Below are 7,212 nucleotides of genomic sequence, written 5' to 3'. Positions count from 1 at the left end.
ATGCCTTCTTTCTTGCTGATTTCTGTAGTTTTCTGGCAACTGTTAGGAAGCGGGAGGACTGCACCGGAAACCTTCGGGATGTTCCGTGGAGTTGCTACACCATTAATAGCTACATGGCTGAATTCTGGGAGCCCCAGCTACCATGACTCCCTGCCTGCCCTTGATGGTGACAACTCCAACCTCCTCCTCCACCCCACCACGCACAAACACATAGTGGATAGAGCCAGAAGGTCATGTGTTCTAATCCATGAACTGTCACTTGTCTGCTGTGTGACCTTGAGCAAGTCACTTCACTTCTCTGGACCTCAGTTACCTCATCTGTCTAATGGGGATCAAGACTGTGAGCCCCACATGGGATAGGGACTGTGTCCAACTCGATTTGCTTGTATCCACCCCAGTGCCTAGTACAATGCCTGGCACATAGTAAATGCTTAACAAATACCATCATTATTACTATTACTTGACTGACCCACTCCTGCTGATGAGTTTTCCTTATCCCTCTTCAATCCCTCTTTTCCTTCTCCTCCCCCTCCCCTGTCTTTCCCTTTTGCCTTTCCTCCCATCCTTTTCCATTTTCTTCTTTTCCTTTTTCCTTCTTTCCCCCTGCTCTTATCCTTCCTTGCCCTGCTCCTGTTTGACCTTGCCTCCATCCCACCTAAGGTCCCTCTATGATTCTCTAAAAAGTTTGTCATGCCTCAATCAAAGTTTTCAATGCCTGTTAGGTTCCAGCTGTTGGGTCTTGGTTGTGAAAGTCCAGTCATATCCCACGCAACTGGAGGACTTTATCATAGTCAACACCACTCATCATCATCATCATCATCATCACCCTCCTCCTCATCAGGCCCCTCATGTGTGCAAAGCATGGTGCTGGGTTCTTGGAAACACAAGAGATGCAAAATATTAAAAGCCAAAGAAACTAATGAAATAATAAACAGACCTAAACATGAATGCTGAGATAAGATGAACTGACCTGGAAGGTGGGCATTAGGCTCCTGGAAGAGGTGGCCTTTTAGGAGAGTTTTGAAGGTGGTGAGTGATGACTTGGTTTAGTGAATTTAAGTGGGGAGGGTGTTCCAGGTAGGGGGAAAGATGGGAGCAATGGATTGGCGGAGACAAGACAGTCAAGAGTGAGGTTCAGTTAGAAGGCTTGTTTGGGAGGAGTTAAGAATGCGAGATGGGAAGAAGAGATCAGATAGGTGAGAGGGAGGCAGCTAGCAAAGGGACTTTATTCTAACACATGGTTGTATGGGCAGGGGAAAAGCCAGACAAAAGTGCAGATTGTGGGAGTAGAGAGCTCATTGGCCCCACCCCCAGCTGTAGCTCTTTTTAGCTTGTCTACGTACTCACACACATTGTGGCTATGCAGCATTGAAGTGTATATGTGTAGTGGGAGAAGTCGTATTCCCATCAGGGAAATTTGCACTAGCCTCGCCAGTGGGTTTAGATGCTCCCACAAGGCTCACCATTCCTTACAAGGCTCACCATTCCTTGCTGGTTGGCTTTGGCTTCTCCAAAAAAAAAGCTCAGTTCAACCGACTCATTCCTGGATAGAGGCAGTAACAGACTGTATTTATACTATTGTACAAATAGAGTCTGGGAATAGACTATTTAATGTCTTGTCTAGCCTCCCTCATTGATGACATTTTCCTTCTTTATTTCCTAGGAGAAGCTTGTTTCCTATCTCTTCATCCTCAACTCATCTTTCCTTAATGAGTTCTTTAACTGACGCTTCCAGGAAGCTGTTCTGAACCAACTGTAAGAAATTTTAAGTTTACTTCCTGTCCTCCCCCAATACCTTTTAGAGGTGTGATCGAGAAATGATTTTTATCTGACTTTCTAGAAATAGAAAACGTATTCCAATAAAGTTCTAATTTATGCAGTGTTTTTTTCCTGACTCTTCCTGCACATCATGTAAAGAATATACCCATATGGGTCATGCTTTAATATGATATAAATTTAATCTTCTGCCCCTAGGGGGAATTTTCCTGTGCTTTTCTGCTAGGATAAAGTGGAATGTCTTTTACACTCTGAGTATTACATTGTATCAACTTACAAAATGTAATCCAGGAATTAGCCGTTGCTGGCTGGAGAAAGAGATCCAGCTGTTCACATCTGGGTAGAGTAGAAAGCACTTTGTATGCTGCCAGTGCACCCGGACTCTGGGCAAACCAAAAAAGGATAAATTGTGGTGCTTAGTCATTGCTGCAGAGTGATGATTTTAGTTCCAGCACTTTCTCCCTGCTCTCTGGGGGGCCCATGACTTGAGAAGGGTGTAGGGTCTGAATTAGTGTATATATCACACCGTGCGGGGAACTGGATATAGATGCCTAATTATTTTCCTGATACATTTTGACAGATGTGACTTCAAGGTTCACTCAAGTCTAATGTGATTTAGTCAAAAGAGAGTGAGAGCTGAGGTATTCAGTTTAGCCATCGAACTCTTCTGTGTCCATTAGAGTGATTACATTAAAGACAGCCTGGCCTAGAATTCCTGAAGTGATTACTACAGATAGGCCTGGCCTTTACTTGAGGCCCCATCACTAAGAAAAAATAATGGTGGAAATAACTGGTGGCTGAGCACATCAAAATGGCATGCTGTGGATGCAGCCATTACTCTGCATTTTATATTAATGAGAGGAAAAATCACCTACAGGCCATGCTGGGAAGCAGCATGACCCAGTGGAAAAAGCACGGGCCCAGGAGCCAGAGGACCTGGGTTCTAGTCCCAGCTTAACCACCTGCCTGCAGTGTGAACTCAGGCAAGTCACTTCACTTCTCTGTGCCTCAGTTTCCTCAACTGCACAAATGGGGATTCAATACCTGGTCTCTCGCCTACTTAGATTTTGAACCCCATGTGGGACTGTATCCAGCCTGATTAACTTGTATCTACCCCAGTGCTTAGAACAGTGCTTGATGCAGTCTGTAAAGTCATTATGGGCAGGGAATGTGTCTGATATACTATTATATCAAACTCTCCCCAGCTCAGTACAGTGCTCTACCTACAGTAAGCGCTCAATATATACAACTGTCTGACTGACACACTGTAAATGCTTAACAAACACCATAAAAATAATGTTTTGTGGCTCAGCATGGTTTAGTGGATAAGAGCACTGGCCTGGGAATCATAAGGACATGCGTTCTAATTCCGGCTCTGCCACTCGTCTGCTGTGTGACCTTGGGCAAGTCACTTCACATCTCTGTGCCTCAGTTCCCTCATCTAGAAAATGGGGATTAAGACTGTGAGCCCCATGTGGGACAGGGACTGTGTCCAACCTGATGATCCTGTATCTACCCCAGTGCTTAGAACAGTGTTTGACACATAGTAAGCACTTAAATACCATCATTATTATTATTACTATCAGCCAATTGGCCCATGTTAACCCCCCTTGCCCTTCAGAAAAGTCTTGACTTCAGGACCTGTGGGGCTGGAATATCGAAAAGGAAAGTATCCAACTGAGAATCTTTCATTTCAGAACCTGTTGCCCTTTTTTCTTTCTGATTCAGCAGTTTGGCATGTAAATTGAGTGTACCACCTTTCACTTGAGTCGCTCACCATGTTAGCAGAAGACAAGCCTTGGTCCTGAGATTAGCCCATTGTTGGGTAGGGACCGTCTCTAAATGTTGCCAACTTGTACTTCTCAAGTGCTCAGTACAGTGCTCTGCACACAGTAAGCACTCAATAAATATGATTGAATGAATGAATGAATAGAAACTGTGCTGAGGAATTGATTGTAGTACTAGTGGTTTGCATGGTGCCATTTGCACTCTCTTGCCCCTGCCACTGAATGAGACCTTTGTATTCTCTGTGGTGACTGAAGAGTCAGCTAAGTCTACTAAGGTGGTATTGAGCTTCTGGAACAAAGGTTGCTCTGGGTTCTAAGGAAGTTCTACAATTCCCCATCCTATCTGGATGTAATCCAGATGAGTAACAAACTGTGGACAATCAATCTGTTTTCTTGAATAGAAAACAGAGAAGCAGCATGGCTCAGTGGAAAGAGCACGGGCTTTGGAGTCAGAGGTCAAGGGTTCAAACCCCAGCTCCACCACTTGTCAGCTGTGTGACTTTGGGCAAGTCACTTAACTTCCCTGTACCTCAGTTCCCTCATCTGTAAAATGGGGATTAGGACTGTGAGCCCCACTGTGGGACAACCTCATCACCTTGTAACTTCCCCAGTGCTTAGAACAGTGCTTTGCACATAGTAAGCACTTAATAAATGCCATTATTATTATTATTATTATTATTATTATTATTATTATTATCCTTGTTGACCATATTTACTATGTCTAGTATGAGAGACCCCTCTCAGGGCTGTACCTGGAGAGTTTCCAGTAGTCCACCAGTCTCAACTATGGGAGGGAGAGTCAAGCAGAGCCATAGCTATTCCATTCCTAGCTTGGGCAGTGGCTAGCCAGGGGAAGGCAACCAGGGGAAGGCAATCTGCTACAAGTCAAAACTCACTTGTGCAAGGCAGCAGCAGCCTTGGAGAGAGTTGAGGGCGGAAACTCAAGTTTACTGCGTGGAAGGAGACAATGGTAAACCACTACCGTATCTTTACCAAGAAAACTCAATGGATACACTACCAGAACCATTGCAGATGGACGTGGGGCGTTCTGGGAGAGATGTGTCCATGACATCGCTATGGGTCGGAGATGACTCAACAGCGTAAGACAAGTTTGACAGAAGTTCTGCATTAGGGAAGTTGCTGACTGAAGAGTAGCTCTTTCTTTAAAATCCAGGTTTTTTCACATTTAACCTGGATTTTCTTTGAGTCAATGATAACAGTCCTTTGTTTTCTGAGTGAATTGAAAATTTCCATAAATCTGCATCTAATCTTGTCCCCCATGTCCACACTCATTAAAAAGGTAGGAGCATAGTCTATTGGAAATAATGCTAGGACTTTCTTAATTATAGGAGGGTTTTAATCTGTGGAAAAAATATTAGAATTTTAGAAGAACAGTGAGTGAAGAAGACTCACATTTATCAATATTTAGAAAGCAATCCTTCTGAGGGAATGGGAGAAGTAGCATGAGTTTTTAAATAATGGAAGGAGAGAATGTGACACATTTCCTAGAGGACTTCCCATTTACAGATCCTCATGACGATACTAACATACATGTTCAACTGGAGTTCTTTTTACCCCCTCCCTAGTAGAGTCATAATTTGACTTAGTTGCTTTTCCCAGAGAACAAAAGGAATTCTAGACTGTGCCCGCTGTTGGGTGGGGCCATCTCTATATGTTGCCAACTTGTACTTCCCAAGCGCTTAGTACAGTGCTGTGCACACAGTAAGCACTCAATAAATATGATTGATTGAATGAATGAATGAATGAATTGAGGACGAAAAGTAGTTACATTTAGTGAATATAAAATAAATTACAACCTTTCCCCAGAATGGAAGACTTTTTGTAACTGAAAAACAGATCTGATAGCATTAGGGTGCCTTTGATCAAGTTAGAGGGCTGGAATAGTGAATGAATGGGTAGATTTAAAATAACTCTAGCTGGACTAAATAGCCATATAGCTCAATAAAGAGCAGTTAAGACATACACTCTCCCAAGCACCTATTGAGCACCTACTGAGGGCAAAGCACTTTACTAAGCTCTTGGGAGTGTACAAGGGAAAGAATAAACATGTTCCCTGCTCTAGAAGCATTTATAATCTTTTCGGGAGATGGGCAAAAATTATTTCAAAATAGTAGGAACCACTAGTGGGGAAGACAGACCCCTTAACTGAATTACAGATAGGGGGAGTAAGTGCTGTGGGAGGTGTAGTAACTTAAGTGCATAGGTGGCAGATGGAAGGGCTGCAGTGGCAGTTGGAGGATATAAAGTGGGAAGATTAGATTACTTGGAGAAGACCCTCTGGAGGAGAGGTGAGCTCAGAAAGCTCTGAAGCTGGGGAGAGCTGTGGTCTGTCAAAAATGAAGGGGGAAGGAGTTCCAGGCAGTGGGGGAGGGCGTTAGCAAGATGTCAGAGGTGAGAGAGAAAAGAGTGAGGCACAGTGAGTAGGTTAGCTCCAGAGGAATGAAAAGCGGGAGCTGGGGTGAGGTAGGAGAAGAGAGTAGATAAGTAGGAGGCAGAGAGTTGATTGAATGCTTGAAAGTCAATGGCCAGGAGCCTGTTGTCTGCTGTGTGACCTTTTTGGGCAAGTCACTTCTCTGTGCCTCAGTTATCTCACTTGTAAAATGGGGATTAAGACTGTGAGCCCCATGCGGGACCTGGACAGTGACTGTCCAACCTGATTAGCTTGTATCTACCCCAGGGCTTAGTACAATGCATGGCACATAGCACTTAACAAATACCATTAACCAAAAAAGGAGTTTCTGCCTAATACAGAGAGGAATGGGCAACCATTCAATGTTTCTGAGGCATGTGGAGGTGTATGTGGTATGAGATTTTGGAAAAATGGTCCAGGCAAAAGAGTGAAGTATGGACCAGGGAGGAGAGAGACTGATGCAGATTTAAGCCAGAATATGACAAGTGCCCAGAATAGTGTGGTGACCATTTGGATAGACAGGAAGGTTTTGGACTCTGGAGATGTCACAGAAGAAGAACCCACAGGATCTGGGGACAGGCCTAATGTGGGGGTGGAAGGAGAAAGAGGAAACGAGGATAATGCCAAATTCCCTGGCTTGAGAGATGGGGAGGAGGCTAGTGTTGACAACTGTGAAGGGAAAGGGAGTTTGAAGAGACAATTTGTGAGAGAGGATGAGGAGTTCAATTTTAGACATAGTTTGCTCTAGGGACTGGTGGGACATCCATGTAGTGGAGGCAGGAGGAATTGCAAGATTGCCTCCTCCTATCATACCTCACTTGTTTCCTACTACAACCCAGCCCACTCATGTCGCTCCTCTAAGGCCAACCTACTCACCCCAACTTCAGTCTCATAGCACTTATATACATAACCATAATTTATTTCAGTTTCTGTCTCCCCCTCCAGACCGTAAGCTCCTTGCGAGCAGGGAACGTGTCTACCAACTCTGTTATATATTGTATTCAGAGAAGGAAGCATGCTGGGCCGTAGTGGGAAATAAATGAGGTAAGGTAGGAGGGGACAAACTGATCTGCTTGAGGCAGATGATATGAACTTCAGGAGAAGAAAAAGGGAAGAGGTAGGATGGTACAAAGGTGGCATTGGGGAGCAAGGAGAATGCTGAATCCTCCCCCTTTTCCTGTGACCAACCTAACTTGTATCTACCCCAGTATCTAGTTC

The sequence above is a fragment of the Tachyglossus aculeatus genome, chromosome X1 (assembly GCF_015852505.1).
Source record: "Tachyglossus aculeatus isolate mTacAcu1 chromosome X1, mTacAcu1.pri, whole genome shotgun sequence".
In the NCBI taxonomy this organism is placed as follows: Eukaryota; Metazoa; Chordata; class Mammalia; order Monotremata; family Tachyglossidae; genus Tachyglossus; species Tachyglossus aculeatus.
The sequence above is the reverse complement of the archived record's forward strand: the minus strand, read 5'-3'. Positions refer to the sequence as shown.